Source organism: Dama dama, chromosome 23 (assembly GCF_033118175.1).
Source record: "Dama dama isolate Ldn47 chromosome 23, ASM3311817v1, whole genome shotgun sequence".
NCBI lineage: Eukaryota > Metazoa > Chordata > Mammalia > Artiodactyla > Cervidae > Dama > Dama dama.
This window is the reverse complement of record NC_083703.1, coordinates 50,652,648-50,665,254: the sequence shown is the minus strand read 5'-3', so window position 1 is coordinate 50,665,254 and position 12,607 is coordinate 50,652,648. Positions and strand designations below refer to the sequence as shown.

The following is a 12,607-nucleotide window of genomic DNA, read 5'->3' as shown; positions in this document are numbered from 1 at the left end:
ATAAGTGGGGGAAAAAAACTTCAAGGAAATAGCTTCATAATTTCTAGAAAGCCTGGGGAAAATGATCAGTGATCACTTCTCCTATCACTGGCTTGGAGAAATAACTTAAGGATTTAGTTTCAAATTGATATTTTTGTCCAAAATTTAGAAAAAAAAAGTTGAAAAAAATTTTTGAATTTTATTTATTTTTTATTTGGAAGATAGTTGCTTTATAATATTGTGTTGGTCTCTGCAATACAGTAAAATGAATCAAGAAAATAATAGCAAATGAAGCAACCAACAAAGGATTAATCTCCAAAATATACATGTAACTCATGCAGCTCAATACCAGATAAACAAACAATGCAATTAAAAAGTACACAGACGACCTAAACAAAGATTTCTCTAAAGAAGGCATATGGATGACTAATAATTGCATGAAAAGATCCCAACAGTGCTCATTACTAGAGAAATGCAAACCAAAACTACAATGAGGTATCACCTTATACTGGTCAGAATGGCCATCATCAAAAAGTCTACAAGCAATAATGGTGAAGAAGGTGTGGAGAAAAGGGAATCTTTTTACACTGTTGGTGGGAATGAAAATTGATGCAGCCACTATGAAGAACAATATGGAGGTTCCTTTAAAAGTTAAGAGTAACACTACCATATGACCCAATAATCCCGCTACTGAACATATACTCTGAGGAAAAAAATGTTAATAGTAAGTTTTCTATGGACCCTCCAAACCAGGGTTGTTTTAATTTTCAGGTAAATTTTTGCTTGGCATTTTTAAAATGTATATGATCATGAGATCTTTATGCAAATTTCTATTTTTCCTGTTCTTCCCCTTCTGAGGATGAGCTCCATGGGCATCTAAGCATACTATGCATTTTATAGAAAGGAGCTGTAGTCTAGAGCCTGGCAATCTGATCATGTTCACACTTAATTCTCAACACAAACTAATGCTTCATGTTTCTCAAACTTCAGTATGCAAATTCATCACTGATGGATTTGGTGGAAATATAGATTCTGATTTGTGGGCTTGAGGTAGTTTCTGATAGACTATGCTTCTAATATTTTCAACTGATACTGACACTATTGATTCACATTGAAGAACATGGGCATAAAGACCCTGAACTTAAAGTGTAAATTTAATTCAAAGAAAGATGATTTTTAATCTTAGAAGAAAAGCAAGCACTTCCAAGCAGATAAATAAATGATTACCATACATCAGGCTTTACCATATTAAGTTGGTTATTACCAGTAATAATCATAGCATTGCAAGTTAATATATCAAGGCTTGCCGTCAGATCATAGTAAAAAATAAATCTATGGCTTCAGTTTTTGCTAAATAAATTTTCAGCTTCAGTTTGCTGTTAGAAATTGGAGATTATGTTAAATGCAGAATATAGATCTTATTACATTTTTACCCTCTTCCTGACTACCATGCTTATACTTTTGCATACCCTGTGGTCTTCTGCAGAGAGGTTATAAAAACAGAGAAACATAATATTAAATTAATGCATATAAATTGCCCAGGTGATTTGCAGAAAAGTAGAGGACTGTTTATTACATGAAATCCATATATAATGTACTTACAGTAGAGCTAGCATGATTTATGATTACAAATCAGTCTAGAAGGGCTGCTAACATTGATGGTCTATTTAAGATAAAAAAATAACCAAATGAAAATGCAAATTGAGTCCTGCTGTGCAATTTTATTCCAAATTGTTTTGGTTTCCCTGAATGTCCATCTCTCTAATGCCTTGTTTTTTTTTTTTTTTTTTTTGATAGGTTAATGGATTTTATTTTATTTTATTTTTTTATAAAATAATGCATTTGCTTTTTTTTTTTTTTTCCAGTGGGTTTTGTCATACATTGATATGAATCAGCAATAGATTTACACGTATTCCCCATCCCGATCCCCCCTCCCACCTCCCTCTCCACCAGATTCCTCTGGGTCTTCCCAGTGCACCAGGCCCGAGCACTTGTCTCATGCATCCCACCTGGGCTGGTGATCTGTTTCACCATGGATAATATACATGCTGTTCTTTCACAATATCCCACCCTCACCTTCTCCCACAGAGTTCAAAAGTCTGTTCTGTACTTCTGTGTCTCTTTTTCTGTTTTGCATATAGGTTTGTGGCTACCATCTTTCTAAATTCCATATATATGTGTTAGTATGCTGTAATGTTCTTTATCTTTCTGGCTTACTTCACTCTGTATAATGGGCTCCAGTTTCATCCATCTCATTAGAACTGGTTCAAATGAATTCTTTTTAACAGCTGAGTAATATTCCATGGTGTATATGTACCACAGCTTCCTTATCCATTCATCTGCTGATGGGCATCTAGGTTGCTTCCATGTCCTGGCTATTATAAACAGTGCTGCGATGAACATTGGGGTGCACGTGTCTCTTTCAGATCTGGTTTCCTCAGTGTGTATGCCCAGAAGTGGGATTGCTGGGTCATATGGCAGTTCTATTTCCAGTTTTTTAAGAAATCTCCACACTGTTTTCCATAGCGGCTGTACTAGTTTTCGTTCCCACCAACAGTGTAAGAGGGTTCCCTTTTCTCCACACCCTCTCCAGCTAATGCCTTGTTATAATCTAATTTCCATTCTACTTTTCATCTGTCAAAATGGCAAATGTTAATTTTTTAAAATCATAATTAATAAATATCAAGGAACTGGTCATTCTCAAACATTGCTAATGGAATGGAAGTTCAGATCAGTTCAATATCTTGGGATGATGCATAACAATCTGTATCAAAAATTTTAAATATATATATATATATTTATTATTATTATTATTTTTTTTTCCAGTGGGTTTTGTCATACATTGATATGAATCAGCCATGGATTTACATGTATTCCTAATCCCGATCCCCCCTCCCACCTCCCTCTCCATATTTTTACTTTTAAACAACTATCACAAATATGGGTAAAGAATGATCTAGAATAATGACCATAATCTAATTTGTGAGTCAAACACTTTCAATAATCTAAATATTTCAATAATCTAAACTTACAAGAGGCAATTTAGAAAATTATGGTGCATCAACGCAAAAAGGAATACTAAGAAGCTGGTTGGTAGGGTGCACAGAAAACTCAGTATGAGTCCTAAAGCCTGAGAGAAAGGAACAATAATGTCTGAGAGCAAGAGAAAATGGATGTCTCAGCTCAAAAAGAGAAAGACAGAGGATTCATTATTGCTCTGCCTTTTTGTTCTCTCCAGAAACTCCATGTGTTAGGTTATAGTCTCATTAATGAGAGTGATTTTTATTATTCAGTCCACTGATTCAAAAACTAATGCCTTCTGGAACACCTTCATAAGCACACCCCAAAATAATGTTTTATCAGTTATCTGGGCATGCCTTAGCCCAGTCCAGTTGACACATAAAATTTCCCACTACAGCATATGGACATTTTGCTACCTCTTTGTCAAAATTTGCAAGTAAGTAAGTAAGTTTTAGTCATTCAGTCATGACCAACTCTTTGTGACTGCATGGACTGTAGCCTATCAGGCTCCTCTGTCCAGGGAATTCTCTAGGCAAGAATACTGGAGTGGTTTGCCATTCCCTTCTCCAGGGGATCTTCTCGACCCAGGGATCCAACCTGGGTTTCCTGCATTACATGGAGATTCTTTACCATCTGAACCACTACTAGCAGTTTCATGTAAGATTTACAGAAAAATATCAGAAGAATAATTCATATGTGCAAATTTTATAGAATTGGAATTTAAAAGGTGTGACTATAGGTGATTTTATTTCCTTCTTTGTCCTTTATATACAGTTTCTTTTATTGAAGTATAGTTGATATACAATATTATATTAATTTCAAGTGTACAGTAGAGTGATTCAGTGTTTTTACAGATTGTACTCCATTAAAAGTTATTATAAAGTAACATCTATAATCCTCTCTACTGTACAATACATCCTTGTTGCTTATCTATTTTATACATAGTAGTCTGTATCTCTTAATCCCATATCCCAAATTTACCCTTTCCCTTTTCCTCTCCCTCTGGTAACCACTAATTTGTTTTCTATATCTGTGATTCTGTTTCTGTTTTGCTCTATACATTTGTTTCTATTATTTTTAGATTCCACATATAAGTGATACGATATAGTATTTGTCTTTGTCTGACATTTCACTAAGTATAGCATTCTCTAGTCCATTCACATTGCTGCAAATGATAGGATTTCACTCTTTATATGGCTGACTAATATTCTCTTGTATTAGGAATATTAATATACACACACATACCATATCCTCTTTATCCATTCATCTATTGATGGATATTTAGTTTCCACGTCTTGGTTGTTGTAATAGTGCTGCTAGGAACATCGAGGAAACCTATCTTTTCAAATCAGTATTTTCGTTTCCTCCAGGTGTATACCCAGGCATGGAATTGCTGGATCATATGGTTGCGCTCAGTAACCTCAGATATGCAGATGACACCACCCTTATGGCAGAAAGCGAAGAGGAACTAAAGAGCCTCTTGATGAAAGTGAAAGAGGAGAGTGAAAAAGCTGGTGCAAAACTCAATATTCAAAAAACAAAAATCATGGCATCTGGTCCTATCACTTTGTGGCAAATAGATAGGGAAACAATGGAAACAGTGACAGTCTTTATTTTCTTGGGCTCCAAAACCACTGCACATGGTGATTGCAGCCAAGAAATTAAAAGATGCTTGCTCCTTGGAAGAAAAGTTATAACAAACCTAGACAGCCTATTAAAAAGTAGAGACATTACTTTGCCAACAAAAGTCCTCTAGTAGTCATTTACGGATGTGAGAGTTGGACCATAAAGGAGGCTGAGCACAGAAGAATTGATGCTTTCTAACTGTGGTGTTGGAGAAAGAGTCCCTTGGACTGCAAGGAGATCAAAGCAATCCATCCTAAAGGAAATCAATCCTGAATATTCATTGGAAGGACTGATGCTGAACCTGAAGCTCCAATACTTTGGTCACCTGATGCAAAGAACTGACTCATTAGAAAAAGCCCTGACGCTGGGAAAGATTGAAGGCAGAGAAGGGAAAGACAGAGGATGAGATGGTTGGATGGCATCACCGACTCAATGGATATGAGTTTGAACAAGCTCCAGGAGATAGTGAAGGACAGAGAAGCCTGGTGTGTTGCAGTCCATAGGGTCACAAACAGTCAGACATGACTGAGCAACTGAACAACATGGTAGCACTATTTTCAGCTTTTAGGAAAACTTCATGTATATTCTTAATCAGTTTTAGTGAGTAGACTCTTTTGGCAGTCATATTTAAAAATACTTTAAGCAGATTTGAAACATTATTTTTACATGAAAACATTTCCTCCATTTGAATTTGTTTTCTTTCTTTTTTTCCTTAGCAAATTTGCTCTGAAAAGAAAACTCAGTGTTCATAATTGTCTCAACTAGCTTGTGTGAAGTCACTCACTCGTGTCCGACTCTTTGTGACCCCACGGACTGTAACCTACCAGGCTCCTCCCTCCATGGGATTCTCCAGGCAAGAATACTGGAGTGGGTTGCCATTTCCTTCTTCAGGGGATCTTCCCGACTCAGGGATCGAACCTGGGTCTCCTGCACTACAAGCAGATGCTTTAACCCCTGAGCCACCAGGGAAGCCCCTCTTTACCTCTGAGCCATCAGGGAAGCCCTCAACTAGCTTAATTGTCTCAAATAGCTTATCATCAGATATTGGGAGTATACTTATCCCAGCTCCTTCATCTTTACTTTAATTGTTGTGAGCTTTTGTGTAAATTTTTATTATTCTTATATCAACTTATCATTCATTTAACAAAAATATATTTGAGCACCTACTATGTGTCTTGCACCATTCTTGGTTCTTAGTCTCTCATAACTGTTTTATTTTTCTTTATTTGCAAAATTAGTCATCTCCCCTTGTCTATCCATTTATTCAACAAACGTTTTCAACACTTATTGTGTGCCATGCACTGTTCCAGGCTCTTGGGGCACAGAACTGGGAGAACCTGATGAAAAAACCCCTTTCTCATGGAGCTCAGATTCTTATATGTAAAGAAAGACAATAAGTGAAATAAATATCTGCACTATTTGTCAGAATGAAATGAGGTGAAGAAAGGGACTCAGTATAGTTGGGGGAGGAGCAATCTCTGAGATGGTGATTTGAACCAATACTTGAAGGACTTGAAGGAGCAAAGAGCTAGGGGAAAGAAAGAAGTCTTCAGATGCTCATATTTTTGAGTTATGAAAAAAATTCTGGTCAACATCAAAACTTTCAAATTTGCCAAATGATCAGAATTTCATTTTTATTATTTGAGTATTAGCCAGTCAGTAAAGCATTATTTTGGAAAAAAATCTTCAAATGAAAACCTTTCAAATCTGATTTTTCAAAGAAGACATACTACATCATAAAGGAATCTGGAGGTCTAAATTAATAGGAAGCATGTGTTCAAAACAGATACCCTTTCTCAAAGGCAAACACTTTGACCTTAAGAACACTTTAAACCATTCAAGAGTAGTATTAAGTCACCAAGACACTAAGTTAAATGTTGATGAATTCAGTCACTGAAAATGGGTGAAAAATGTCAAAAAAAATAAGAGGGCCTGTATAAAACTTCTTTTATAATTTATGACCAAGAGATGGTAACTCATCTTTATGGCATCTCTCTTTAATAGATTATTAAGAAGAAATTGCCTTCAATAGTTAAAAGACCAGATGGGCTTCTGTTAAAATCTCCTACCATGCATTCATTACTGTAGATGGTTTCCTGTCAGAATACTGTGTAAATTAGCAGCTTGATGTTCTAAGACTGGGTTAAGTGCTGTTTCAGACAGGGAAGAATTTATGGCATGAAATACAAATGCTTAAGTAATCATAAAAGTATTCCATTTTCTGAAGCTGATATTACATTAACACTTGGCCTATCATATAGTTCATCATGTCCTTCCCTTGTAATCAGGAGGAAATGTGTTTTTTATCACAGAAAAGCACAGGGAAGTTTGCAAACTTTTTCAAGAAAAGAGTCTTGTAATAGGATGGGGAAAGAGGTTAAGAAAACAATAGAAGTGTAAATGTCATTGGAGGGTATACATCTGTAAGCCATTGCCTTCTGAAATGTTGGAAAGATTGCAATATAAATACTGCTCCATCACATGCTTTCCTTTTTTCTAGCTATTCTGTTGTCTGGAGTCTCGTGAGATGAAATGCACACCCTGAAACAGCATCCCCTTGAACCACAGTGGGAGGATATTATACTATTCTGTGGCCCCACTCGCTCTATTTTCTCCCCTGGTATTTTCTTCTGCAGGTGCCAGGTCTGGTTCAGGGATGGAGCTCAAAGTTAAAACCAAATCAATTGCATACACAGGTGGTTACACTAGAATGTGTTTGAATCTGAAAACCAGAAAAATGCCTTATGTTAGAATGCTTCCAGAAAATAGTAGGAAAACTCTTCACGGCAAGATGATGCCAGGGTAAACAGTCATGGGCTGCTTCAAAGCCACTGACCCCTTTCAGGCTTACTCCTTCTGCATATTTACTTTGCTATTTTTCAAATTTAGCACAAAGCAAAGAAAATTGCAGTATTTTGACTACAAAAGAGGGTTAGTTATACTGTTTAGGCATGAAAGTAAAAGATGTGGAAGATAAGTTCCATGTCAAAATAAAATATGCATATACAAACATATATATATATAAGTGCATTATACACACATATAAACAATGATAGGGTTCCATGCTAAAGTGCTTCTGCTTACATACACCAGTGCCTTTAAAGACAGAGGGAATGGAATAGCCTGGACATATTCAAAATAGATCAGCTCTACAAAATCGGTAGATTTGTGGGACTGTAAATCTAGTGTTGCTAGTTTTTTTAAAAGGAGAAAACTGATATCTGATTCTGTGTTGTATGTGTAATTTTTTGTGATTTTTGTTGCTTAATGTGACTTTCAGGCATCTAGATTAAGACCGTACACCTATGAATATATGAAAATCTCTTCATGATCTTAATGGGTTCAGAAAACTAAGATCATGGCATCCGGTCCCATCATTTCATGGCAAATAGATGGGAAAACAGTGGAAACAGTGGTTGACTTTATTTTTTTGGGCTCCAAAATCACTGCAGATGGTGACTGCAGCCATGAAATTAAAAGACGCTTACTCCTCGGAAGGAAAGTTATGACCAACCTAGACAGCATATTAAAAAGCAGAGACATTACTTTGCCAGCAAAGGTCCGTCTAGTCAACGCTATGGTTTTTCCAGTAGTCATGTATGGATGTGAGAGTTGGACTATAAAGAAAGCTGAGTGCCAAAGAATTGATGCTTTTGAACTGTGGTTTTGGAGAAGACTCTTGAGAGTCCCTTGGACTGCAAAGAGATCCAACCAGTTCATCCTAAAGGAGATCAGTCCTGAGTTTATTGGAAGGACTGACGTCGAAGTTGAAACTCCAATACTTTGGCCACCTGATGTGAAGAGCTGACTCATTTGAAAAGACCCTGATGCTGGGAAAGATTGAAGGCAGCAGGAGAAGGGGATGCCAGAGGATGCTTGGATGGCATCACCGACTCAATGGACATGAGTCTGGGTAAACTCTGGGAGTTGGTAATGGACAGGGAGGCCTGGCATGCTGCACTTCATAGGGTTGCAGAGTCGGACACAACTGAGCGACTCAAATGAACTGAACTGAACTGATGATCTTAATATCTCACTTACAAGCCCTTGATTGATTAAGAGTTGATTATATAGGCTAGTAATTGTAGTAAATTTTGTATATTATATACTGAGTTTTTTGTTCCTTAATAAAAATCCAGTTAGCTATCTTTCTAAAGAAAAGGAATATTTCTTTTAATGGAATTAATGTTTATATTAGCATTTACAATTAATTGTATATTTTTAAGAAAAGCAAACTTAAAAAAATTTTTTTGAAATCTTAATCACCTAGACTTCAGAATTGTTCTGTGTCTGTAGGTACAAGAAAATTATAAAGGACTTAAATGTGGTAATACAAGGTGTAGTTTACCAACAAGTAAAGTTATAATTACTTTTATGTTTTAATTTTTTTTTACTTTTTAAATTTTAATTAATTACTTTTAGTTAATCTTTTTAAAATTAATTAATGTATTTTAATTGGAGGATAATTACAATATTGCGATGGTTTTGCCTGTATCAACATGAATCAGCCACAGGTACACATGCATCTCCCTTATTCGGAACCCCCTTTCCACCCTCCTCTCCACCCTATCCCTCTAGGTTGTCCCAGAACATTGGCTTTGAGTGCCCTGCTTCATGCATCAAACTCTCACTGGTCAACTGTTTTACATATAATAGTGTATATGTTTCAATGCTATTCTCTCTAATAATCCCACTCTCGCCTTCTCCTACTGAGTCCAAAAGTCTACTGTTTATATCTATGTCTCCTTTGCTGCCCTTCATGTAGGATCATTGGTATCATCTTTCTAAATTCCATGCATATACAGTATTTGTCTTTCTGACTTACTTCACTCTCTATACTCTCTATAATAGGCTCCAGGTTCATCTACCTCATTAGAACTGATTCAAATGCATTCCTTTTAATAGTTGAGTAATTTTCTATCATGTTCAAAACCACAATGAGATACCATCTCATACCCGTCATAATGACCATCATCAAAAATCTACAAACAGTAAACGCTGAAGAGGGTATGGAGAAAAGGGAACTCTCTTACACTGACGGTGGGAATGCAAATTAGTACAGTCACTATGGAGAACAGTGTGGAGATTCCTTTAAAAATTGGGAAGAGAACTGCCATACACAATTCCCCTGCTAAGCATGTACCCTGAGGAAACCAGAATTGAAAGAGACACAAGTACCCCAATGTTCATTGCAGCACTATTTATAATAGCTAGGACATGGGAGCAACCTAGATTTCCATCAGCAGATGAACTGAAAGAACTTGTGGTACATAGACATTTGTGTTAATCTTGAAGATGGTAATACATATGACTGATATGCAAAATGGTATGGTCACAATCTACCAAGGATTTACTTGGTAAAGATCTAAGCTTCCCAGAACCAACAGACATCTCTTTTCAGAAGAGGATATCAATAAACCTATGAACAGAACTGAGCACTGGAAGGGTCCATAAGATAGCATTACCCAAAATATGGGCTGATCAAACATCAAGGTTGTGTTTGGGAGGCTGAGATATAGTAACAGAGTCAAAGGAAGACCTGTTTTTAGTAGATCCTGAAGACCTGAATTCCATTTCTAGCTCTGCCATTAATTTACTGTAGTAGTTTATTCATTCCTAATTTTAAATACAGGAAAGTTATGAATCATACTTTTTAGAAGCTCCTGAGTACCCTGGTACATCCACTTAGACCATCATCATGTTATATTTAAAAGGGATGCTCTTTGGATTGAAGAGTCCAGTATCAAACTAAAACTGAGTTATATAAGGAGTGAGACCAGGTTTCTCTAGGAGCATGTGAAATTGCAAAATCTAGGATCTGTGTAAAAATTTTGTTCTGTCTTGAACTAATCATTAATCATTACCTGGATAGGTATTTTATTCTTTATATCCACCCTTGTGAATAGAGATCAAGGCAACACTTATGTTAATTTCTCTGCCTTAAGACAATTCTCCTCACTCCTGAAACACCTGAGTATCTTGGCAGTTCTATATTTTGTAGATTGTTTCCTGACCTCCATTTAAAGGTCACAGAGAATATGTATGTGAGTGGAAAAAATAATTGGCACATATGGAGAATGGAAAAGATAACTAACAGAAATTCAGAACTATTTTCCATTTGGAAAGATCAACTTCTGCCATCAAATTGATTCAATCACATACTTATGGTTGATTCCTGCTGACTTGTCTTTATTTATGGTTAAGGAAATATGGGAAGAGTTACTAAATTAGCCAGAAGACCACTGGGCATAGGCCTCAGATATCTACTATCTATAAATATTTATCAAGTACACGCCATATGCGAGTCTCAGTGGAGAATGTGGCTGTGGTATGAGACACTGGCATTACACTTGAAGTTCTGAAACTAGAAGGGGAAAATGGAAGTGGGATGTGCCAAAATCAGTTATGATAAGATGATTGTAAGTGTTCTGGCAATTGTAAAATTAGAGATTTCACTAGAGGCTAGAGGGGCTTCAAGATGGGCATAGAAGCCTTTGGAGATGACTGGGGAGAAGAATGTGGTGTACCACTGGGGAAGGGTGGACATCATAAGCAATGCATCTATCCCAGACTGTAGAGCAGCCTGGAAGTGTCTCTTTGTGGACATCTACACAGTCTATATTATCTCAGCTTCACTCATTGATGCTCTTCTTCTCTCCTGGGGTAACTACTATATACTACGAGAATCTTTACTATCCTATTCTACTATAAATGCACTTTTATTTTCATGAAAATATTTGTCTTTCCAGAATCTTGCAAAAATGGACACCAAACAAATTCTTGAAACGGAATAAGAATCACAAAAGGAGTGTCATGTGATGCCTAATATGTTTGTATGTGAGAGAAGTGCTGTATGTGTATTTGTGTGTCTATTTGTGTGTGTGTCTGTGTGTCTGAGATAGAGAGAGAATAATTTTGCAGTTTTGGAGCCAATGCTTGCCATCACTTTTCTAACTTGGAGATCTTTTTAATGTCTAAATTTTAGCTCTTTTCTGAAGGAGATTATCTAGTTCAGATATGACAACCTGCATTCAAATACATGTTCCCTTATTAATTAAGTAGTGACCTTTGGCAAGATACTTCTCTAAGATTCATGTCAAATAATAACTCAGAAAATTTTAATTTATTGTCAGTGATGCAAGGATGGCTCAATATCCACAAATTATTCTATGTGACAGAGCACATTAAGAAAGAAAAGAATAAAAATTATATGATTATCTCAATAGAGGCAGAAAAAGCTTCCAACAAAATTTAATATATAAATTTATAATAAAAATTAAGCAAATTTGATATAGAGGAAACATACTTCAACATAATAAAAGCATTTATGATAAGCCCCCAGCTAACATAATACTCAACAGTGAAAACTGAGAGCAATTTCGTCTAAAATTAGTGATGAGACAATGTTAGCTATTCTCATCACTGTTATTCATCATAGTATTAAAAGTCCTAGCCACAGTAAAACAGAGAAGAGAAAGAAATAAAAGGAATCCAAACTGGAAAGGAAGAAGTAAAACTATCACTGTTTGCAGATGACATAATACTATACATAAAAAATCCTCAAGACACCATCAAAAACTACTGGAAGTCATCAATAAATTTAATTAGCCTGCAGGATACAAAATTAATACACAGAAATCTTTTCATCTCTATACATTAACAATGAGCTATCAGAGAAATTTAGGAAACAATCCCATTTATAAGTGCACTGAAAAGAGTAAAATACTTACAGTTAAATCTAACTAAGGAAAGACTTGTACACAGAAAACTATGACACTAATGGAAGAAATTGAAGAAGTTACAAACATATGGAAAGATACACCATGCTCATGTACTGGAAAAATCAATCTTGCTGAAATGACCATACCACGCAAAGCAATCTACAGATTCAAAACAATCCCTATCAAAATAGCAAAGGCATTTTTGACAGAAATAGAAGAAAGAATTCTAAAATTTGCATGGAAATACAGAATACTTGAAT

General features: G+C 35.9%; 1 non-coding gene across 1 annotated transcript; it reads right to left on the bottom strand.

Annotated features, from left to right (window-relative positions):
- Positions 1-5,522: 5,522 nt before the first annotated feature.
- Positions 5,523-5,595, bottom strand: TRNAY-GUA (transfer RNA tyrosine (anticodon GUA)). The gene has a single exon. It is a non-coding gene; the product is annotated as a tRNA-Tyr (tRNA).
- Positions 5,596-12,607: the final 7,012 nt, after the last annotated feature.